We start from the raw sequence: 25,936 nt of genomic DNA on the forward strand, positions 1-25,936 counted from the left end.
ACTTCTTCCTTCAGTTCAGTCAGTTCAGTCACTCAGTCGTGTCCGACTCTTTGAGACCCCATGGATTGCAGCACGCCAGGCCTCCCTGTCCATCACCAACTCCCGGAGTTTACTCAAACTCATGCCCATCAGATCGGTGATGCCATCCAGCCATCTCATCCTCTGTCATCCCCTTCTCCTCCTGCCCCCAATCCCTCCCAGCATCAGGGTCTTTTCCAATGAGTCAACTCTTCGCATGAGGTGGCCAAAGTACTGGAGTTTCAGCTTCAGCATCAGTCCTTCCAATGAACACCCAGGACTTACCTCCTTCAGGATGTACTGGTTGGATCTCTTGCAGTCCAAGGGACTCTCAAGAGTCTTCTCCAACACCATAGTTCAAAAGCATCAATTTTTTGGCACTCAGCTTTCTTCACAATCCAACTCTCACATCCATACATGATCACTTAAACTATAGCCTTGACCAGAGGGACCTTTGCTGGCAAAGTAATGTCTCTGCTTTTTAATATGCTATCCAGGTTGGTCATAACTTTCCTTCCAAGGAGTAAGTGTCTTTTAATTTCATGGCTGCAGTCACCATCTGCAGTGATTTTGGAGCCCAAAAATTTAAAGTCTGACACTTTTTCCACTGTCTCTGCATCTATATCCCATGAAGTGATGGGACTAGATGCCATGATCTTAGTTTTCTGAATGTTGAACTTTAGCCCAACTTTTTCACTCTCCTCTTTCACTTTCATCAAGAGGCTTTTTTGTTCCTCTTCACTTTCTGCCATAAGGGTGGTGTCATCTGCATATCTGAGGTGATTGATATTTCTCCCGGCAATCTTGATTCCAGCTTGTGCTTCTTCCAGCCCAGCATTTCTCATGATGTACTCTGCATATAAGTTAAATAAGCAGGGTGACAATATACAGCCTTGACGTACTCCTTTCCCTATTTGGAACCAGTCTGTTGTTCCATGTCCAGTTCTAACTGTTGCTTCCTGGCTTGCATACAGGTTTTCTCAAGAGGTGGGTCAGGTGGTCTGGTATTCCCATCTCTTGAAGAATTTTCCACAGTTTTTTGTGATCCACACAGCCGAAGGCTTTGGCATAGTCAAGAAAGCAGAAATAGATGTTTTTGTGGAACTCTCTTGCTTTTTCGATGATCCAGCGGATATTGGCAATTTGATCTCTGGTTCCTCTGCCTTTTCTAAAACCAGCTTGAACATCTGGAAGTTCTCGGTTCAGGTATTGCTGAAGTCTGGCTTGGAGAATTTTGAGCATTACCTAACTAGCGTGTGAGATGAGTGCAATTGTGTGGTAGTTTGAGCATTCTTTGGGATTGCCTTTCTTAGGGATTGGAATGAAAACGGACCTTTTCCAGTCTGGTGGCCACTGCTGAGTTTTCCAAATTTGCTGGCATATGGAGTGCAGCACTTTCACAGCATCATCTTTCAGGATTTGAAATAGCTCAACTGGAATTCCATCACATCCACTAGCTTTGTTCATAGTGATGCTTTACCCAACTATAAATTCCAGGAGGATAAGCTTCATATCTTTTTCATTGAATAAATTTGGTATGTAACATTGTTCAAGTTTAAGATATTCAACATGCTACTTGGATACATTTACATATTGTGACATACTGTGATTGGCCATGTAGTGATATGTATCATACTGCATAAATGTATTGTACAGTATCATTGTCTATATTCATTGTACTATGCATTAGATATCTATAGCTTATTTACTACTCATTACATGTTTGGACCTGTAAACCACATCAGTCTTATGCCTCTTTTACATCCCCCAGTAAGCTCCATTTTACTCTCTGATTTTTATGGGTTTAACTTTTTTAGAGTCCACATATAAGTGATATCATATAGTACTTGTCTTTCTCTGACTTATCTCACTTAGCATAATGTGCTCAGGGTTCATCCATGTTGTTGCAAATGGAGGATTAATTTTTTAAATTTTATATCTCCATTGCATAGCACAGAGAACCTGCACATAGAAAGTGCTCAATAGATATTTATTAAATGAAACACTAATTGTTAGCCATGGCATCAAGCAATAAGCTTCTCGAAGTCTGAATTTTCTATTTCAAACTCATACTCTACCACAGAGAGCAATCTACATAGTGGGAATGATTAGATTTAATTATTTTTTAAATTACTTTTCCTAATATATTTTTTATACCTTGGCATCAATACACAGCCATTTCTCATTCTCTGTCTGTCTCTCTCTCACACATGCCGAATAAGCTCTTATCTTACCACAAACATCTGTATTTGCTTGAAGAACACAGTACAAACGGGGCATTCACCTTAAATGTTATATTTACGAAGCAGTCTGTCATCCTATGTGTGCTCTGCATTCACTGATAGTTATGCGGGATGTGGTCCACGAAACCGCGTGACTTCTTTTGGCTATCACTTACTGTTTGAGTACCTTTGGTAATTGGCTGTATTAACAGACGCCGCCAACATCTCACATTAGAGGTTCCAGTGGGTTCATTGTGTGTTGATTGCTTTCTCTGTCAATTCATTTTGGTTTCCCAGTAATGAAATCAATATGAAACTATCAGAAATATAAAAAGCAAGACAAACAGCCCATTTCTCCTGACTGGGGAATATTCACGTGGGTGTTCTTTACCACTATAGACCCGTGCACATGCATGTTTTCTGGCAGGAAGGAGAAACACACTGAAAAGGTGTAAAATGTTCTTCACTATATGAACACTGTGTGTGTAAATTCATAATCTGATAATTCCTAAGGCACTACAGCCAAAACCATTGTGTATATGTGTTTTGTTGTTGTTGTTGTTGTTGGATTTGCTGTCTCACTTTGTATATAATATATGAGAAATATTACTTTTCTTCTGAAATAAGTATCTATACATCTGTATTTTTCAGACAAAGAGAAGACGGACTGAAGAAAGCATGGGAACATGGGTAGGGTGGTTGAGAGAGAAGGAAAGTCAGGTAACTAAACAGTGGATACTAGAGTTTTAGACAACCATTTGAGAAGAGAACATCGCATAGACACAGGGTTCAGTGGTCTCTACCCACATCCAGTAAATGTCAGGATCCCAAAGGCAAACTGGATTTCATTATGAGTTTACACTATGCCCTTTTCTGTCTCTATCTGCCAGTGTGTTGGGTTCCCCATAAAGTTTGTTCGGGTTTTTCTGTAAGATGGTATGGAAACAAAATTTTTGGACAATCCAATAATAAAGGTTGGTATCACATAATGCCCTGATTGTTTGAAAAAACTTACTCTAGATGTTTCAATAACACATTCATATTTTGTAGAATTTTTGCCATTATTTTGCTTTCAAAAAGGACTTGCTTGACCCTTCTAACTACCCAGTGAAATTGGTCAGGCAGGTATATTTTATTCCTCTTTTATAGGAGAAAACGGAGACTTATGACTACAGAGTGTACTAATGACAAAATGGAACTAGAATCCACATATCTGGGCCTACCTCAGTACTCTAGCTGTTCATTTTCCAGAAGACACAACATCTAGAAATATTATAAGGATTCACTCCGACAACTGTCAAATTAGGTACATAAAGCCTTCTTCACTGGATCAAGATAGTTAACAAAATTTGTTCATTTATATCTCTCTTTCCTTAAACAACAATCAACCCAAGACCAAATTAAATGAGTCACAAAGCTAATGTACATACAAGGGGGAAAGGAAGGGACTAACACATTTTGGAGCATCTTTTATGGGCTGAATTCAGTATCAGACATGTTAAAGGCAGTAAGTAACTCTTCTGAATGGCTAATTTCAGAAGGTAGAGCTGTAATAATAAGGCCAGTCTCATTGCATCGCATCACCTCCAGTCTGCCACTAATGGCCTTAGCAGAAAGCATTTTTGCAGCTTCTTGATTATTATAGATAATGAATCTATTACTCAGTTAGGAAACATTCTGACTCTATTCAGGCTGGTTTTTGTGATGAAGTTGAACTTAAGTGTGAGTTACAGTTTGCATGATCTTCTCACAATATGCCTAGATTTTCTGAGTGTTATTTTCCTCCTATAAAATGGGTGATTTAAATAAAATTATTTACATTATTTATTCTAGTTCTAAAGTCATATCATATGGTTTTATGTAGTTCCTTGACATGTGATGATAAACAGTATAAACTGAGTGGTTATGATGGCATGTGTTTCCACAACAGCTGATATCATATTTAGGGAGGAATTAAATGCCAGTTTTTAGACAAACCAAGTTTGCAACCAAGGAGGACCCTATGAGGTTTTCCCAGAATAGATTCCTACCTGTGTCCTCTATCTGCCTTTTGTCTATAGAAAAACTTTAATCAACAAATAAATTTAATCAGAGAACTGAGAAAATGCAGAAAGAAAGGAAAAACCAAACCAAACAAAATGATAATACTTTAGCCATTAAAGCCCAGAACGCTTAGTTCTTCCTCTGGGACTATAGATAATTTTTTCAGCCACATCCTCTCAGCCGCTTTGCAGATACAGAAAAGCCCATCAAGTGAAGAGGTCAACTCTATGCTGCCCTCAAGCATGCAGATCCCAGACTGGTTGGACTCAGAGCATTGATGATGCTGACTCCTGATTACCTCTGCCGCTGAGGCTGCCGTTTAGTCACTTCAGTCGTGTCCAACTCTTTGTGACTCTATGAACCAGAGCCGGTCAGACTCCTCTGCCCACGGAATTCTCCAGTCAGGAATACTGCAATGGGTTGCTATGCCTTCCTCCAGGGGATCTTCCCAACCCAGGGATCAAACCTGGGTCTCCTGCATTGCAGGCAGACTCTTTACCACTGAGCCACCAGGGAAGCCCTTCCCCATATTACCTCACCACCAGCCAATCAGAAGAATGTGCACATGCTGACCACGCCCTGCTCATTGAACACTATGACTCCTCACTACCCACTCCAGGGTGGTAGTTTTGAGGGCATTAGCCACCTATGGATCCATTTGCCTGGCAAAGCAATAAAGCTATTCTTTTCTACTTCACGCAAAACTGGCTCCATATTTCTGTTTGGCACCATTGAACAGAGGCTGGTTTTCAGCAACTAGTTGACTAGTCACAGATTTACAGTTAATGTTACTAAATGGGTCACAGATACAACTTAGGAAATAAACCAGATTAAAAGTTTTGATGAACAGTAAAGAACACATTTCAAAATAATCATTTATCAAGATTTTACATTAAACGTCATATAGAATAAGATAATTTACTTGCTGACTAATGCTGACACACATTTCTATAAACAAATAAACATTAACATAAGGCCAATGTGGCAAATGACAATTGGACAAACAGTGCCAAATTGTGAAATCGCAGGTCAATGGAACAGAAAAACCCGATAGAATAAAGATTTTATTTCCTCCATTTCTCCATTTTTTTTCTTCCTCTCTTTGAAAGAATTCATATCTGACAGTTCAAATTTCAAAATGACCTTTTGTTTACACCATCAGAAACAAAATGCTAATCAGTTAGTGTCATAAATTTTAAGAAAGGAAAAAGGACGTTGGAGCCAGTCCAACTCAGTCTCTAGAGAGATGCAGAAAATGAAGTCCAAAGAGGTAAAGTGGTGCTCAAAATTATACAGACTTGTTTCCCAGGAGGAAACTCCACCTACCTTATCTCCAAAATTCAAGTCTAGTGAAATTTTTTCCATTACACCATGTTTATCACTTTCTATATCAACTTAACAAAGTCTTACAATAACAGCCCGCAAGGTTTTCAAGGCTCCTTCCTATAGAGACTGTGTGTAACTATATGCCTTACACTGTTCAATGAGACCAAAGCATATAAGATATAAGCAAAGACTTTAAAAGTGCTTGTGCATAGGGACACTTCCAGTCTTTTTGCTCTTGGAATCTTCTGGCAGTACGTAAAAAAGCAGATTTACATGCTGGCTGATGGAAAACTTGAAGCCGAGATATCCTTGTCAAACCACTTCGCCCCCAGAATCCTAGTTGACACACAGGCGGCCCAAGATGCATGAGTCTAGCTGAGATGAGCAGACTATGGCTTTGTTGAGCCTTGCCCAACTGACCCACATGATCAAAGCTAAATACAGTCTATGGAATTCTCTAGGCCAGAATCCTGGAGTGGGTAGCCTTTGTCTTCTCCATGGACTGGAGTGACATTTCCTAATTTCTCAATGATGGGATATATACAATTATACATCAGTTTCTTAAAAGGAAACTGTGTATTGTCTATTTCCACATTTCTTCCTGCAGGGTAGAAACTGGATGCAGTGCAGGGGAGCTAAAGGATTGTATGACCATGTCCTTGGCACCCTAGGAAATGAGAGAGCCACAAGAAAGATGGAAATTGAAGGAAGGAAATTCTCTGTGATTTGGTACAACAGAGTGGGCTGCCCACACTAGATAACTCACCTTCCTCTGTATGGATACACAACAGAATATAAGATTCCCTCTTGTTTAAGTTACTGTATATAAGGTATCTTTTAGAGTTTCTTAGCTTATATTAATGGCCTAATGAATTTACATTACTTTCATGGATTCATGGCTTCTGTCACTGTCTAGGTCTCACTTTTTTCCAATCTCTTCACCCTCTGAAGCTATCATCATCAGCTATTTACTTCCTAGAATACTCATCAAACATTTTACCTCTCTTTCCTCTTAGTCAATACTTTTACACTTCTATCCTTTGTATTTTTCTGACTAAATGCCACCCAATCATAGGCCTATAGTCAGTATTTTTTTTATAAACCTTTGCTGTTGTCCTCCAAGTCTGGGCTATTTTTTCCTGTCATATGTGATCATCATAATCTGACTCATGCTATTAAGGCATAAAGCATGTTATTTTGCATTAGTTTGTTTGTCTCTGACTAAATGATAAATTTTGCAAATGCAAAAACAATATCTCTTTCATTCACCTTTATGTGTGCAAATGATAGTGTAATTCTTGGTATGTATTGGGCATTACACATATGAATTGAATAAATAAATGTAAAAGTATGAAGAAAAGACTGAAAAGAAACATATTTGAATATAAATAGTAGTAGAGATGTAAGGGCTTTTAATTTTTTTATTTCAATATTTTCCAAAGTCTCTTGATAGTGCATATGTTACTTTCATAATCACAAACTATGATATAATAAGATATTTTTTCTAAAGTATATATTGGAAACTAAAGTTGACTTTTAATTTTAAGTTAAACACAACCAGGAATACAAACATTAACTGGATAAAATATGCTTCTGCCTGCTGGTTAGGTCAACTATTATATGCCCAGGCTAGCAATACGGGAATATGAAATACTGTAATTGACCAATTCTGAAGTTCTATCCCTAGAGAGATGAAGAAAATCAATATGGTCTGCTTCTCCCTTTCACTAAGACAAATTTGTGTGTAATAGGAGATACACTGTGGATGATGGATGTGGGCTACATATATTCCCTTGGAGCTTGTTTGCAAAGGCTTATTTGTCCTGTCTTCCACATAAGTTTTCGTAGAAGCTTTAAGGATTAAGGTTGTTTTGCAACTGAAATTTCACTTCTCTGGAGAGACTATGAGAGATTCTTATGGGCTAGTCTCAAAGGACATTTGCATAGGATTACATTTTATAATCTAAAAGGTAAAAACTACTCCATTTCTTCTAGCCTGTAGAACAAAGTTGTAAATGTCCAGCTCATGTGGATTTGAGAAAGCAGAGCATCTATTGGAAATATTTGTTCCTCACACATGAGACCCAAGCACCAGACATGTTGATTTCTTTGCCAGCAGCTGCAATATATGCTATTGTTCTCCTTTTTGCCCTTGAAATTGTTAGGATGATTTGATTGATATGGGTTGGTGTACATTCAGATTTAGATTTCTCATTGCTAAATTCATTCTTTGGGAAGGTAATGTATCATTACATGGAATCAAAGGAAATCTCCTCAAAATCATCAGTTTAATGAGAATTGGTCATTTGTTCTGATGAGTTTTCCTCATCTTCTCTCGGAATGAAGACAAATGCCACAGATACATTATACAAAGAGAAAGGCTGGGCTAAGGTGAAGGCACAAATTAATTTAATTTCCTGCTCTAGCTTCAAGTACCTAAATCATTCAAACCAACAACAGCAACACAAAATTAATAGCTCCACATACTTTTGTATTTAACCTTGAAATATGGTCAGGCAATTTAAACCAATTCAACATGCAAATTCAATCAGTATAAAGAATCCATTAGCTATTGAGACCAATTTATTAACTCAAGAAATGTAAACTCGGTGTAATTGCATCATATATTCTATACTTATAACAGCTGAGGAGCATTAGGAATTGTCAGAGAAGATCAAAACAATGGGAGGGTATTTATCAACTACAACTTAAAATATTAATTATGAACTTATTTCAAATAATTGGTTATGTGTTCAAGTAAATTGCAGATAATTTACCAATATTACTTTGATAGATAAAAGAAAGACTTGTATTAATCTACTCTAGATAATCTCATCTCCTTGTGTTAAAAACCTTACTGTATTCTACTACCAAAATGGAAAAAATGCAAGCCATCAGATCTGAGATTCCTACTAAATCTTCACAATATATAAATTATTTCTATGATAGGAGTGAGAACCTGAACTCCGAAATCTTGTTGCATTTTTCCCACATTTCAACTAAAATTGAATTAACATATAACAACAAAATAAAACAAACTGTGTTTGGTGTTTGAAAAAGGGTTATTACATATTTGATTAAATCATACACTTAGCATTTAATTTTCTTCTACAAAATCCTTTTCTAGAAAATTCCCTCTGTTTAAACACTTCTAGCATCAGGAAATTTGCTACGTATTTTAGAATCAATTTATTTTATTCTTGGCCTATTTTATCTTTGTATCAAATTGTAAAGTTATTTACCTGCTATGTCACTTAGAATTCCAACAGCTTGGCAGATGAGAGGGGACTTTATAATTAAGCTATAAACATTGCAATTTTAGATAAGGGTATAAATTAAGTCATTTTAGTAAGGGCCAAAGATAATAAATGCAGAGTAAAAGTTAGAATAAAATATAGGGTTAGCAAAGTCTGGCCCATGAGGAACCTGTTTTTATAGGCCAAGGAATAGCTATTTCATTTTAAAATTGTTAGAAAAAAGAAAAAGTAATATTTCATAGCACATGATAATGTATGGCATTTACAATTTAGTATCCATAAATAAAGCTTTATTGGAACACAGCCACATTCATTTGTTGACATATTGCCCATTGCTGCTAGTGCACTATGTAGATTTGAGTAACTGTGACAGACACAAGTCTAAAATAGTTAACATCTTTACTTTAAAAAAAAAAAAAAGATCCCAGTCTAAAAAAATGTTGTCTAATAGGATATAATGTAAAGCACAGATGTATTTAATTTCTTTTTAGTAACCAGGTTAAAAACTATAAACAGAAATAGATAAAATTAAATAAATAATATATTTTATTTAAATTAAAATACTCCAAACATGGTATCAACTTGTAATCAATATAAAAATCATAAGTGCAAAATTTGGCATTTTTTCATACTTAAAGTTTAAAATTTACTGTGTATTTCACATGTACAGCTATCTCTTCAGACTATCTATTTCAATACTCATGACCACAGATGGCTGGCAGCCACTTTACTGAACACTGTAGGTACAGATGACAGATCCTGTCATGTTTAGTCACACCTCCAGGTACTACATAGCAGGTCTACATTTTATTGAGTTCACATTTTCTGCCCTATTCTCCTGGTTCTTTCCTTTTCTGCTGGAGGCTTGGGCCAATGGTGATTTGCTGGGGTTGTGGGGGTGGGACATTCATGGGCTTCCCTGGTGGCTCAGAGGGTAAAGAATCCGCCTGAAATGCATGAGACCTGGGTTCGATCCCTGGGTCAGGAAGATCCCCTGGAGGAGGGCATGGCAACCCACTCCAGTATTCTTGCCTGGAGAATCCCATGGACAGAGGAGCCTAGCAGGCTACAGTCTATAGGGTCGCAAAGAGTCGGACAAAACTGAGCGACTAAGCACAGAATGAGCCAATTCTTAATGCACTTGTTGTTCATGGCACTGGTGGTAAAATCCTGAAAGTACACTTGTTTATTTCTACCCACATTAAAATCCTGTATTTTGAATTGAATGTAAGAAACTAGGTGCTGCCTCTCAATTACAGAACAGGAAGAAATATCATTTCTTTTGCTCTAGAGAGGATTTTGCTGTTAATGTAGTCTATCCAATTAGTTTTTTTGGCAGCTACATCTCACCGTTGATTCTTATTATACCACAGGAAAATATCACCTCTATATCTTTTTTTAAAGTGCTGCAATTACAGCCCCATAAGCCCAGCTTACCCTTATGAAGGGCTTCTCCTTTCCGTTCTCACTTCTGAGTTGTGATTCAGAATTATGCTCACATGGAACACTGGTGGTTGATAAGCAAGACTGTGTTCTTCAGCTACAAAAACAAATAAACAAAAAACAATGTCAGTGTTCCCATTTTGAAGGGGAAGAAAATAGAAACTGATTGATCATCCTGATTTCAGTTCATATTATTTTCCTATACATTTTTTCTGAATTTTATTGTTGCTAAATATCTTGATCATTAAAAGGTAATAAAAGGGGTGGCAGAACTTGTTACTAAAGAACTCCAGAAAAAAAAATCACACGTGTACTTAGTTCAAGCACTTTAAGTTTTTGTGGACTTGTGTTCACAGAGCTGTGAATTTCTAGTGATTTTAATTTTTGCAGTAATGTTTTAATGTAATAAAATTGTTCCGAGATGTTAAGCTTGAATTAAACATTAAGAATTATGTCACTAAAAAATTCCATTTGTTTGTTTCAGATAATAACAATATAGTTCCATGTGTTTCCATGTCTAAGCATGGTGAAGACCCACTGTTTTAGGATATATTTCATTTTTCTTTGTCAATGTTACCTTATTCTCTCTCTCCTTAATGTTTTTACATCAAACCCAGAGTGCCAAATGGATAGTGTGAAGTATGAATTCTGACTATAGAAAGTGTAAAAATCAGTCCTGATTTCCTTCCTTTTCAAATCATAAGATAAAGCAAATGTTAACTGCTGCAGATTCTAAAAAAGAATAGTTTAAGACTGTTATAATTATGGTTTGAAAACAACAGTTATGTGTTACCTCTCAACAAATATTAGGTATGTTCATCTCTCAACAGTGAGGCACAGACTGTGAGGAAATTCAGTGAATATAAGGACTGACAGTAATGTAACACTGGTATCTAATATTTTATGGGCTTAGTTTATGGTAAGACTCTGCAAAGATTTCATATATATCTCATTAAATACAACAGATCTATGAGATTACTCTCAATACGGCTCCCATTTTACAGGTAAGGAAGCAGATTTATTGAATTCGAGTAACTCTTTCAAGGCTAAAACTATATAAGGATACTAATTTTTTCAAATAAAAACACTTTTTTTTGGTTATTCATTGATGGCCCAATGACAAAATTCCTTATATTTGCTTTGATAGTCTGTCCCCTCACTTCATGTCCCATCACTTCATGGCAAATAGATGGGGAAACAGTGGAAACAGTGACAGACTATTTTTTTGGATTCCAAAATCACTGCAGATGGTGACTGCAGCCATGAAATTAAAAGACGCTTGCTCCTTGGAAGAAAAGTTAAGAGCAACCTAGACAGCTTATTAAAAAGCAGAGACATTACTATGCCAACAAAGGTCCATTTAGTCAAGGCTATGGTTTTTCCAGTAGTCATGTATGGATGTGAGAGTTGGACTATAAAGAAAGCTGAGCACTGAAGAATTGATGCTTTTGAACTGTGGTGTTGGAGAAGACTCTTGAGAGTCCCTTGGCCAGCAAGGAGATCCAATCATTCCATCCTAAAGGAAATCAGTCCTGAATATTCATTGGAAGAACTGATGCTGAAGCTGAAACTCCAATACTTTGGCCACCTAATGAGAACTGACTCATTTGAAAAGACGCTGATGCTGGGAAAGATTGAGGGCAGGAGGAGAAGGGGGTGACAGAGGATAAGATGATTGGATGGCATCACTGCTTTGATGGACATGAGTTTGGGTAGACTCCGGGGGTTGGTGATGGACAGGGAGGCCTGGTGTGCTGCAGTCCATGGGGTTGCAAAGAGTCAGACATGACTGAGCGACTGAGTTGAACTGAGTCTGTCCCCTACTAAAGTTTGTTTTGTGTGAAAATTCTGGCTTTCCTTCTAAACCTCTAAGAAAAACACATTCTAAATAGGCTGCTTATTTTCCAAAATCAGTTATGTTTTGATTTTGAAAAAAAAATATAACTACAAAAATAGATTACAAATGAAAACAGTGGCATTTAAGAACTGTATTGCTTTATAAACAGTGCCTTTCCCCTAAGGAATAGAAATTATGAAAGGATGTCACACTCAGACTTGAGTAATTTATAAATAATAAATAAATTGCACCATCAATCACAGAATTACAACCTTCCCTATTGAACTTGCTTCTTTCCAGATTTTCCATTTTTTTGTGAATATGATTGTCTGCCTCCCAGTTCTGTGGACTCAGATCTCACAATCTTTCTCTTCTCTGTCCTTCACATGGAATCATTTGCCAACCCTTTGAATTCTGAATGGACAACACACACATCCCTTCAAAAGTTTTCCTTTTCACCTGTATCACCATAATCATTTTGTCTTTTCTGTTGCACTTCCCTCCAAATTGAGATCTGTGACCAAGCTTCCTCCTTCTGATTCACTACAGATATTTCTGCAAAATTCCTTTTTTTTTTTTAGCACTATTCTGCATAGTTGCTGCTGCTAAGTCACTTCAGTCATGTCTGATTCTGTGCGACCCCATAGAAGGCAGCCCACCAGGCTCCCCCATCCCTGGGATTCTCCAGGCAAGAACACTGGAGTGGGTTGCCATTTCCTTCTCCAATGCATGAAAGTGAAAAGTGAAAGTGAGGTCGCTCAGTCATGTCCGACTCTTTGTGACCCCATGGACTGCAGCCTACCAGGCTCCTCCGTCCATGGGATTTTCCAGGCAAGAGTACTGGAATGGGGTGCCATTGCCTTTTCCGATTCTGCATAGTACTTAAGTGCTAATTCTGGAGTCAAGATACCAGGGTTCAAATTCTGGCTTCACCACTGACTTACTCGGATTCCAGGCCAGACCCTAAAACATTAGGTTTCAGTTTCTCTAACATGAGAATAACAGTATTGCCTAAAATCAAATCGGCACAGCCCTTCAAATAGTGCCCATAACAAAAATTATTAGCTATTATTACTTTTATGTTCAGGGGGAAAGTCTTCAGTAGTTTTAAGTTTCTAAACATGGCATTCAAGGTCCTCAGTATCTAGTTCCAATCCATGTGTGTGTTTTATTTTGGTCACACCACCCAGAATTGTGAGATTTTAGTTTCCCAACTGAAGACTGATCCTGCGCCCTTGGCAGTGAAAGTGCTCAGTGCTAACCACTGGACGGCCAGGGAAGTCCCCAAATCCATTCTTGTAATCACATTTTCTCATGATTCCAACTCAATCCAATTCAACATCTAGTTAGCCAGAACCCATCTACACAATGGAGGGGATTAAAATGCCAGACACATTACTTATCAGTGAGGCAGTACTTGCACTGAGAATCTTCATAAATGAGAACTTCACCAGAGCAGGCCATTAAGGTAACGGAGAGGACACACAGACATCCCACACCCACGCTGCACTCAGCCATATGGGACCGTGTTATATACTGCCTCTGTCCTCCCCTCCTCTTCTGTGCTCTCTGCTTAGAATTCCCGCTTTTCCCTCATTGTCAACACTTAAAAATCTGTTACATCTCCTAAGACTCAATTCAATAGTTTTTTTTTTTTCCCCCAAGGAAGCCTTGATTTCACTATCTGAAAATCATTTACATTTTTTCCTTCTCATGGCATCTTAGCCAAATCTCCCTGTGGGGCATTCCATATTCTATACTCATAGCTATTTATGCATAGAATAAAAGTTCCTTGAAATTAGGAGCTGTGTACAATTTATTTTTTGCTTCTTACAACGCTCAATCTCTATATCCAGAAGACAGTTGTGCAATGAAGTGAATGTTGTTTTAAAACCAGAAGAACTCAGGATAGAACTGATTTGCTCAAGTCACTGATCCTTTTTATAAGTTCCCTAAGGACAGAAATTATGTTAGCTTTGTTCACCAACACATTCCTGATGTAATATGTCATGAATATTTCTGAATCAATATCAGATCATACCAGTAGCAATAATATTCACCAAAATCCAGTTGCCACAAGGTCATTACTCACTCTTTTAAATTATGAATTTTTATTATATTTGAAATCTAAGACTTATACACTCTTCTAACCATTCTGTGTTAATGTCTTTACTATCTATTATAGCCAAATATATTCATTCATTTGATGTTATAAGGTGGTTATGGATTAACATTTCTATATAGTATGTATATTCTTTTATGGCTGAAAACATAATGAAAGTGCATTTGTGTTTAAACATATCCTTTTTCATTTAAAGTTTATGGAAATTCTAGATTTGCACAATGGATTCTTTTAAAAACATGTCCAAAAAAAAAAAGAAAATTTAGGCACTGGGGACCAGAGGATTGTCGTTTAAATGAGTAAGGTCTGCAAAGAAGGTCAGAGTGTGAGATTACAGATTTTGTTCAACATTATATTTGGCTAAAAAACAAAAACACCAAAAAAACAAATCTTAGCAGGTTTGTTTAATTGAATGATATTTTCAAATCCACTTTCATTAGCTAGAGTGCTGCAGGACCCAGCAGTTCAGGAAGGGAATCTGTTTCTAGTAGCTTATAGAGATAATGATAAACCATCTTAAAATCTGGATTTGTTAAAAATGACTGAAATACATTATAGGGCAATGGTAACTTGGTAATGCTTGGTTTACCAACCAGTGGGATGGAGTTACAAATGCATTAACATTTATACAAATGAAAGCAAGCAGCAGTGAGTCTCTACTGTTTTTGACGTAGTTAAACAAACTGTTATTTCACTTTGTGTGGCTAATAAAATAAGACCTATAAAATAGAAGAAACATTCTCTTTTCGAACTTAAACAATGTGAAAAATCTAGTATTAATGAAATGGAAAGTTTCTCTCTTTCTGCACATGAGTGCTATATTCATTAAAATACACACACACACACACACACACACACAGGAAGAAGCAGCTATCTTTTCTTAGAATAGATAGCCATCACATTGATTATTTTTATGACTAAGGTTTGATCAAGCAGAACATACAGAGGTAGAAAGCAAAATATAACCCCAAGGAAGAGAGGAATTAGCAACTATGGAGTGTACCTATGAAATCTAATTACACACATGCATATTAATCTCTGTCATTAATTTCCCTGAAGTGTGAAGTTAACAAACCTAGACAGTGTATTAAAAAGCAGAAATGCCACTTTGCTGACAAAGGTCCTTATAGTAAAAGCTATGTTTTTCCAGTAGTCAAGTACAGATGTGAGAGTTGGACCATAAAGAAGGCTGAGCACTGATGAATTGATGCTTTTGAATTGTTCTGGAGAAGACTCTTGAGAATCCCTTGAACTGCAAGGAGATCAAGCCAGTCAATCCTGAAGGAAATCAACCCTGAATATTCGTTGGAAGGACTGATGCTGAAGCTCCAATACTTTGGTCACCTGATGGGAAGAGCCAGCTCATAAGAAAAGACTCTGATGCTGGGCAAGATCAAAGGCAAAGCAGAAAGGGGCGGCAGAAGATGATATGGTTAGATAGCATCACCGATACATTGGGCATGAATTTGAGCAAACTCTAGAAAATAGTGGAGGACAGAGGAAACTGGTGTAATGCAGTCCATGGGGCCACAAAAAGTCAGACATGACTTAGTGACTGGCCAACAACAGTGTTACTTTCAAGCCATTCCTTGATTTTGCCCCTGAAGATTTCAGACTCCTGGTCCTTCCATCCATGTGCATATCTTTACTCATACACTCAAAAATATTTACTGAGGAGAGGTGAATAAGATGTGTAAGGTCACTGCCTCATGCAGTTTATGATTTAATCATGGAGGAACATGTTAAACAAATAAAAAAGGGCTGAGTCCCTTTGCTGTCCAAATGAAAATATCACTACATTGTTAATGTAAAGTAAATATATAATAAAATATTAATATAAAATAAAATGCAAAAAAAAAAAAAAAAGAACAGGATGCTCTAAGCAAAACCAGCTTCATAGGCACAGGGTCTGAGGAAACTCATGAGAGTCCATGCTCAGAAAAGCTGCAGACTTGGTTTAATGCTCTCCCATTGCTGTCGGGAAGTTTTTTGATAATTTTAAGTTTGAAATTGCGTGTTACAGTTAAGTCCAGTGGTAGAAGAGAATATGCAGGTGACCAGAGGAGATAGTGCAATATAAATGTCCACCATCTTCCTCTGCCCCCATTTATATGTAACACAGAATCCTGGTGAAAGTTAGGATATGTGGTCTTTCAGTGCTACTTAAAAGAATATAAGTATCTCACATCTAAGACTGAGTAAGCAGGCATACTGACAGCACCCAGAGGCAACCTTGTCTATTCTATCAAGCACCTGTTTTGAATGCAGAGAGGTTAATGACATTGAAAGAAATATGAGTGACCCAGAAAGGCTATCATATCCTTTCTTATTCATGTTACTTTCCTCTATCAGCCAACCACTTATGCTGGATAGGGTGACACTGAAGCAAAGGGGAAAAGGTGACCAACAGTTCCTTTTCTTTTCCGCCCCCTTTATCCATCAGTAAGCTGAAAGTAGAGAACCTTGATAGAATATGTGCACGTCAAGAAATGAAATGAAAGTGAAAGTGAAGTTGCTCAGTTGTGCCTGACTCCTTGCGAACCCATGGACTGTAGCCTGCCAGGGAATACTGGAGTGGGTTGCCTTTTCCTTCTCCAGTCAGTTCAGTTCAATCGCTCAGCCACGTCCAACTCTTTGCGACGCCATGGATTGCAGCATGCCAGGCCTCCCTGTCCATCACCAACTCCCGGAGTCCACCCAAACCCATGTCCATCAAGCCGGTGATGCCATCCAACCATCTCATCCTCTGTGGTCCCCTTCTCCTCCTGCCTTCAATCTTTCCCAGCATCAGGGTCTTTTCAAATGAGTCAGTTCTTTGCATCAGGTGACCAAAGTATTGGAGTTTCAACTTCAGCATCAGTCCTTCCAATGAATATCAGGACCAATTTATTTAGCATGGACTGGTTGGATCTCCTTGCAGTCCAAGGGACTCTCAAGAGTCTTCTCCAACACCACAGTTCAAAACCATCAATTCTTTGGCGCTCAGCTTTCTTTATAGTCCAACTATAAAGAAAAACCATAGCTTTGACTAGATGGACCTTTGTTGGCAAAGTAATGTCTCTGATTTTTAATATGCTGTCTAGGTTGGCCATGGCTTTTCTTCCAAGGAGCAAGCGTCTTTTAATTTCATGACTGCGATCACCATCTGCAGTGATTTTGGAGCCCCTAAAAATAAAGTCTGTCACTATTTCCCCTGTTTCCCCATCTATTTTGCTATAAAACACCGAAATTAGTTCTGTGAAACATTTCTTTTGTTCCTAAGAAGGAAATACACACAGGCGTGTAAGAAATACAAAATAGGAATTGTGTAATTTCTGTTTTTGCATACATGTTAAATTCATATTTGCTATTAGAATTGGCTTTGAACACTATCATGATAAATGTCAAAATACAATCATTTAAAATGGTATACTGTAGTTTAATAATGTATTAAATGAATGCTGGTAGTTACAAATTTTAACTTTTCTTTACTGAGAATATCAAGTAACAAATAAAAAGCATCATGACAAATTAAGTAAGAAGGAAGAAGAAGGGAGAAACTTTATAATCTAATAGCTTTTGAAATACTTTTGCCTTTTGAACAAGGGGTTCCACATACTCATTTTGGGCTGGGCTCTGCAAGTTATGCCAGTGGACCTGCTCTAAGAGTGTGTGGCCAAGATCTGATTAAGCCTGGGAAGATAGGGGATGACTTCCTGCCAGGTGATAATTACTGAGAGTAAAGGTGAGCAAGAGTGAAGCAGATACAAAAGACAGTAGGAAGCCTGAGAGCGAAGTTGGGAGGGTTAGATTTTCCAGGCAGAGGCTTAAATCCAAAGACACTAAAGGAGAAAAAGGAAGTAGAAACAGAAATAAAGTTAGTGTGGTTGGAACTTAAGCAGGTGAGGGATTGCTCTGGGTAAGGCTTCCTCCATGCTGCAGTTCTTTGTAAGAAGGAAAACAATAGGGCTAAACCAGGGCAGCTGGAAAACCCAGGCTTGATTAGGACAAAAGCTACTCTCAGTTATAACTATGTTCCTGGCATTTTGCCATGTGAATTACCATTACTTTTTGGTTTTCTCAACAACCAAGCAAAGTGGAATTCATTGGTTTCATTATCAAGACAAGGAAATACAAGGCTCAGATGGATGGGAACATTTGTTCTTGGTCATCTAGCTGGTGAGTGACACTCATAGATGAAAGAGTCTCTCTAGATATAAACTAGAATGGAAGCTCCAGGAGGGAAGGGACTTTGCCTGTCTTTGTGTTTCTATTTTCTTAGCATATACATAACACCCAGCATATACTATGCTCTCAATATTTGTTAAATGAATGAATGAATGACTGGGGTAAGTCTTATTTGGAAAATTCACAGTGTCTTCATGATTTCAAATGGGTTTTAGAGTATTTGAGTGGAATTTTTGTAAATTTTGAGAATCAGTAATGCTTCTTTTCAAATAAACTATAAAAATGAAAAGGGAAAGCAGCAGGTTTAGCTGAAAGTGAAAAGAGAGGAAGGTAGAGTATAGACTTAGTCTTTATTAACTGTATGACCTTCAATTGAAATCACTCCTCTTCAATTCTTATTTAATTATTTTTTTTTCCAATGAACTAGAACAGGTTGTGTGAGCACTTCTTTGCGGTTCTCACATATTATGATGTGATCCTGTGAGTTGTCTAGCAATAATACAATTCAAAGCATCAGGTTTCTGTTTCCTACAAAGGGGAAACACAAAATAAGATCATACAATTCTGAGGCACCAAATTCCTCAAACAATCTCACTCCATTCATTCATTCATGAATTCATTCATTCTTTCTTTTCACAAGCCTTTCTGAGAGGTGTGCCACACCCCATGCGCACAAAAAGCCTTCTGCTGAAAAGCTGAAATGAAAAAATGATCCTCATCTCTGGAAGCAGGAAGACCTTGAATCGGTACAGCATGGCTTAGAGTTTATCTGCTACTCAAAGATGGTAAAAACCAAATCAATTTCCATTTTGAATGGTGACTCAGGTATCAAGCAGAGCCAATGCGGCAGTAATGCAAAATAAAATGACAGTACTCTTTAGAATAAATCCTGACATGTGACTCATTTGACTACGTCCCTTACTTTGACTTTTCTTTTGTGAAAGAGCAAAGGCAGACAGTCGTAAAACCTCCTACACAGAACAAGATCTGTGCCTTCCACTCCTAAAAACCAGTCCCACCAACACTGAGGCAAGCATGTGATCCAGAGGAGCTGGGCAGGAAGCATAATGCTCACAACAGGGTCCAAGAGGCAGAGCCCACAGAGAGGAGACAGATACAATGTTCCCACGCTGGGATGTGACTTTCCCGGTAGCACAAGACGCATTTCTTATAGGAAGTGAGCGTGACAAAGGGGTGAAGAAGGTAGCACTGGGCTCAGATGTTTAGGGAACTTCCGTTGTTTCTCATGTTTGGGGAGGATGAACCAGTGAAGAAGGCAAGATTCCTTAATTGCTTATGAAGAGTAGACAACATCAGAAGGAGACAGTCAACTCTAGCCAACACCTGGAGCAATGTAGCAACTATTATGAAAAGATCTACTTTGAAATTCAAGGATTGAATGAGTTAATTACAGTTAACAAGCAATCACAGCTTTTCAAGACAATGGCTATAGAATGTGCCTCTCTGACCTCTAAGTTCAGAGAGCTTGATGGAAGGAAGCCAGCTGTGGGGCTTTGAAATCAACTGCCACATTTGTACCCCAGCTGTGTTTTCACTCAAGCTGCTTCCAACCAAGGGTGGAGCACAGTGGTTTCACTCTGTAAGACATGGGGCCCCTCTAACAGCTGACTCCATTCTGAGGAGGCATCTGTCCTTTGACAGCCTTACTGACTCTTTCTTGGTCTGCACAATGGCTCAGTGGTTAAACAATTTGCTTGCAATGCAGGAGACACAGGAGATGTGAGTTCGATTCCTGGGACAGGAAGATCTCCTGGAGGAGGAAATGGCAATCCAGTATTCTTGCCTGGATAATCCCATGGACAGAGGAACCTGATGGGCTATAGTCCACGAGTTCGCAAAGAGCTGGACATAACCGAGCAACTAAGCACAGTGATCCAGGAAGCTTCCACCCAACTTCTGTTCACTTGGAATTCAAAGTACATCCTGGTCCAGTGGTTCCCCAGCCTTTCTACTAGCTCCATCCTCATTTTCTTTGAAAAACTTTAATTTTTAGAAAATCTGATCTTTGTGTCTGTTTCTTGGGGGACCTAGACTAATACAAACATACATGTGGAGAAGAAACCTGCTGAGTGAACCACTCTTGGTCTCAATCTGGTGAATGATTCACTGAGAAATACACAAGTTCTGCACTTAATGAATTGAACGGAACATGAACAAGTTGAAATGTACTGAGTATTAATCATGCGTTGGGTGCTGAACTAACTGCTTCTCCTGCCTTATGTCACTTACTTCTTTCAACAATTCCATGTAGTAGCTTATTTATAGGTGAAACTGTAGCTGGCCAGCTCATGAGTGTTGGAGCCAGAATTTCAAGCCAGGTCTTCATTTTCCTTTATTGGTTTAAAGCAATTTATTGCTGTAAAGTACTTTCCTTTAAAGTCTATGCCTTTAATTATCTTATTCTACATCCATTGCCAACAGTATCCTTGATATCATTTTATATGGAAAGAAAACAATAACATGCTTATAGAAGAAAAAATATTGCATTTATCATCACTAATACTATCACCATTATCATCATTATCATCACCACCCTCACTTTCATCATAAATCATAATCTAAAAGAAACTTATAGTTATTGATCATGTATGTATGCATTCTATTCTTTAGTTCTTATGATTACCCAGTGAATTAGGCAAACATTAGAAATGAAGCTCAGAGGTACCGTCTCAACTTAGTCCAGCATTTTTTCACTGAATCATGCCACCTCCTTCTCTATGCTACACCTTTGCCCAAGGTGAATTAAAGATGTTGGAGATTTAATACTTTGCTTATATACCAGTTTTTAACTGCCAAAAGGACACTTGGAATTTTGGCTTAATAGCTGGACTCAGTAGGGCAGACATGATGTCCTTATTTTAGAAACAGCTTTCTCTCTAGGACCAGGGGACTGAGCAATTTGGGTGGTATTATAGGAAACCTTTTGCCTCTGGGTCAAAGTCACTGGGCTCCAGATCAAGTCAGTAATGATCAAATGCCGGTCTGTCTGACAGCTGTCTGGTGGCCTCTGTGATAGGGCCTCCAGCCAGTCACTTGTGGGCAACCTTCCATGCTGCATCCAGCGCCTGCTGCCATTTCTAATGGCAGGCACAGCAGAAAGGTTGGCAGTTCAAACAGGCACAGAGACCCTGGTATCCATTATTTGAGACCAACACTTAAATTCTAATTTAATAACAGCTCCCAAACCAGTAGCGATTTCTCTCCAAAAGAAGGCTCTTTCTCTGGGCCATCTGCCCCACTCATCAGCCCACCACTTTCTCTTTTCAAATAGTGAGATGAAAATTTACCTTTGAATTAAGCACAAGGTCAGATAAAATAAGTCACTGTGAACAGTCATTATATTTTCTGTCACTGGACCAATTAAGATTTCCAGCTGTCATTTTCTGATGTTGCAGAGCCATAAAAAACGACACTGAGATGCATTGATCTGTGTCATAGCTGCTTCCGAGGGAAAATGGGACCCAAAATAATGATAATTGTCATAGGATGTCACACCATTAAATGAAAACATAAAAAGCAAAACACTGTGGGGAATCTGCAAAGTCATCCTCCTTGTCGAGGTGAGACCATGTTACACCAAAGCGAGCCCACTCTTTCAGTCACTATTCTTGCTCTAAGGTGGATACCCTCCCTGGTCTCTAATAAAATGGATTCTGCCCTGTTCATGCTAATTTGATTTCAATTGAAGTTTCAAACTCATAATCATTTGAATAAGAGAATCTTGCTGGGATCTCAAGATTTATGTAAAGTAGATCATCTACTTCTTATACTTTCAAAAAGTTCAGCCCATTAGATCCCCTTTACCAAAAATTGCAAACTCTAAAGTTTGCTTCAGTTCAGTTCAGTTCAGTTGCTCAGTTGTGTCCAATTCTCTGAGACCCCATGGACTGCAGCATGCCAGGCTTCCCTATCCATCACCAACTCCTGGGGCTTGCTTCAAACTCATGTCCATGGAGTTGGTGATGCCATCCAACCATCTCATCCTCTGTCATCCCCTTCTCCTCCTGCTTTCAATCTTTTTCCAGCATCAGGGTCTTTTCAAATGAGTCAGCTCTTCACATCAGGTGGCCAAATTATTGGAGTTTCAGGGTCAGCATCAGTCCTTCCAATGAATACTCAGGCCTGATTTCCTTTAGGATGGACTGGTTTGATCTCTTCATAGTCCAAGGGACTCTCAAGAGTCTTCTCCAACACCAGAGATCAAAAGCATCAATTCTTCAGTGCTCAGCTTTCTTTATAGTCCAACTCTCATATCCATACATGGCTACTGGAAAAACCAAAGCTTTGACTAGACAGACTTTTGTTGGCAAAGTACTGTCTTTTCTTTTTAATATGCTGTACAGGTTGGCCATAGCTTTTCTTCCAGAGAGCAAGCGTCTTTTAATTTCATGGCTGCAGTCACCATATGCAGTGATTTTGGAACCCCCCAAAATAAAGTCTCTCACTGTTTCCATTGTTTCCCCATTATATGCCAGGAAGAGATGGGACTGGATGCCATGATATTCATTCGCTAAATGTTGAGTGTTAAGCCAACTTTTTCACTCTCCTCTATCACTTTCATCAACAGTCTCTACTTCCCCTTCACCTTCTACCATAAGGGTGGTGTCATCTGCATATCTGAGGTTATTGATATTTCTCCTGGCAATCTTGATTCCAGCTTGTGCTTCATCCAGTCTGGCCTTTCACATGATGTACTCTGCCTATAAGTTAAATAAGCAGGATGACAATATACAGACTTGACGTACTCCTTTCCTGATTTGGAACCAGTCTGTTTTTCCATGTCCAGTTCTAACTGTTGCCTCTTGACCTGCACACAGATTTCTCAGGAGGCAGGTCAGGTGGTCTGGTATTCTCATCTCTTTATGAATTTTCCACAGTTTGTTGTGATTCACACAGTCAAAGGCTTTAGCATAGTCAATAAAGCAGAAGTAGATGTTTTTTGGAACTCACTTGCTCTTTCGATGATCCAGCGGATGGCATCAATTTGATCTCTGGCTCCCCTGCTTTTTCAAAATCCAGCTTGAACATCTGGAAGTTCACGGTGCATGTACTATTGAAGCCTGGCTAGGAGGATTTTGAGCATTTCTTTGCTAGCATGTGAGATGAGTACAATTGTGCAGTAGTTTTAGCATTTTTCAGCATTGCCTTTCTTTGGAATTGAAATGAAAACTGACCTTTTCCCATCCTGTGGCCACTGTTGAGTTTTCCAGATTTGCTGGCATTTTGAGTGCATCACTTTAACAGCATCATCTTTTAGGATTTGAAATAGCTCAACAGGAATTCTATCACCTCCACTAGCTTTGTTTGTAGTGATGCTTCCTAAGGCCTACTTGACTTCACATTGCAGGATGTCTGGCTCTAGGTGAGTGATCATACCATCATGGTTATCTGGGTCCTGAAGATCTTTTTTGTATAGTTCTTCTGCATATTCTTGCCACCTCTTAATATCTTCTGCTTCTGTTTCCATTTCACTTCTGTCCTTTATTGTGCCCATCTTTGCATGAAATTTCCCTTGGTATTTTCTTGAAGAGATCACTAGTCTTTCCCATTCTGTTGCTTTCTTCTACTTCTTTGCTTTGGTCACTGATGTTTCGATGACTGGAACCTAAAATTCTTTTTGTCCTCCAAACATTGAGGGGTGTGTGTGTGTGCGTGCGTGTGTGTGTGTTTCGTTAATGGAATTCTAGTTTTAAAAAGTACAGCATTACTGAAAATGAAATGGGGAATAAAAAAAAGAATTGAAAGTGCATATAATAATCACCATCACAAGAAGAATTTGCAATCAAGAATCACTAAAATGAAATAATGAAATTCTACCCCTATTTTGTGGTACTAGAACCTGTTTTTAATGTAAAGGTATAATTGTAAGTATTTTAAAAGCCATTGAAATATGTATTCTAAACATGAATTTGATGGTATGTAACATATATCAATAAAACTTTTGAAGAAAAAACAAAAAGAAGAAATGAAACATTGCAAGGACACAAAGGAGAAAGGAAGGTACTCCTTGCCCCTCCAGATGACTGACTAGGCAAAAAACAGAGCTTAAGGAGCAAAGGGATTTTGTTAAGATGTTACTAAATTTACCACAAGATGAAAGAATGGGAGATGACCTTATAATAACATCATTATTTAAATATTTATTTCTTAGAAAGAGGAATCCATTAGTTTATATTTCCCTAAGTCTGGAACAAAAGTGCAAATTTTTGAAATAAATTTAAACTCAAAGAAACATACTTTTGCCTGGACACATTATCAAATTATTCAGCTGTTTTCTTGTTAGAAGGGACAGGGATGCCATGGGATATTTTCCTCCTTCACTAGTGCTTGCAATTTGGCTATTCCATAAAATAATGATTTGGATAAGAGAATCATAATCAAAATCTATGCAAAGTAGGCCATCTATTTATCCTTTCAAAAAAAGTTCAGTTGATTAAATTTAAAACAAACTCAGTTATTTAAATTTTCCAAAAATTCAAATTCTATCCAATGTTTGCATGCTCAGGAACTAAAATTCTTTTTGTCTATCAGTCTTGAAGGGCATTGAGAGACAGTCTTGTATATCCAGTCCAAGACAATCCTCTTGGAAATGATGAAATATAAACCAGTAGTGAGCTAGAACCACTTCACAAACTCACCAGATTCAACTATCAAACTTTAAAGAATTTTGTGTCATTGACCACTGCCATTATTAAACATAAAATTATGTAAATTACAGTTCAGCAAATTATATTAGAAACAAAAGTAATAGATATTCAAAACATCATTTCTTAAAGATCTTCATACTTTGTACTATAATCCATGTCTACTGCAATGTATGGCAGGAATACTATACAATTATGTGCTATGAAATCTCCTCTAAGTTCTGCATTCAGTGACATCACCTTGTTAACTTTGCTTTATTGTCTGATTTCTGTCATTTATTAATGTTAGTAAAATATTAACTAACATTTATGTTGGAACTACACTCATGTGCATTGAACAAATCTGCTATAAATACAAGAGTTCAAAAACTGGCTTAAAACTCAAACATTAAAAAAACTAAAATCATGGCATCTGGTCCCATCACTTTATGGCAAATAGAAGGGGAAAAAGTGGAAGCAGTGACAGATATCATTTTCCTGGGCTCCAAAGTTACTGCTAATGGTAACTGCAGCCATGAAATTAAAAGATGCTTGCTCCTTGGAAGGAAACCTATGACAAACCTAGACAGCATATCAAAATGCAAAGACATTACTTTGCTGACATGGCCCATATAGTCAAAGCTATGGTTTTTCCAGTAGTCATGTATGGATATGAGAGTTGGACCATAAAGAAGGCTGGGCACCAAAGAATTAATGCTTTCAAATCGTGGTGCTGGAGAAGACTCTTGACAGTCCCTTGGACTGCAATGAGATTAAACCAGTTAATCCTAAAGGAAATCAATCCTGAATATTCATTGGAAGGACTGTTGCTGAAGCTGAAGCTCCATGTGAAGAGC

At 38.0% G+C, this 25,936-nt stretch overlaps 1 protein-coding gene across 2 annotated transcripts in view; it reads right to left on the minus strand.

Annotated features, from left to right (window-relative positions):
* The window catches only part of LRRC4C (leucine rich repeat containing 4C), a 1,342,213-nt gene that overhangs the window by 301,868 nt on the left and 1,014,409 nt on the right, over positions 1-25,936 (minus strand). For both annotated transcript variants that reach the window (XM_043482208.1, XM_043482206.1), the window contains exon 5: positions 10,304-10,406. The gene's annotated coding sequence lies outside the window, so the exon portion shown is untranslated. The remainder of the gene's footprint in view (positions 1-10,303; positions 10,407-25,936) is intronic.

The sequence above is a fragment of the Cervus canadensis genome, chromosome 11 (genome assembly GCF_019320065.1).
Source record: "Cervus canadensis isolate Bull #8, Minnesota chromosome 11, ASM1932006v1, whole genome shotgun sequence".
Classification (NCBI taxonomy): Eukaryota; Metazoa; Chordata; class Mammalia; order Artiodactyla; family Cervidae; genus Cervus; species Cervus canadensis.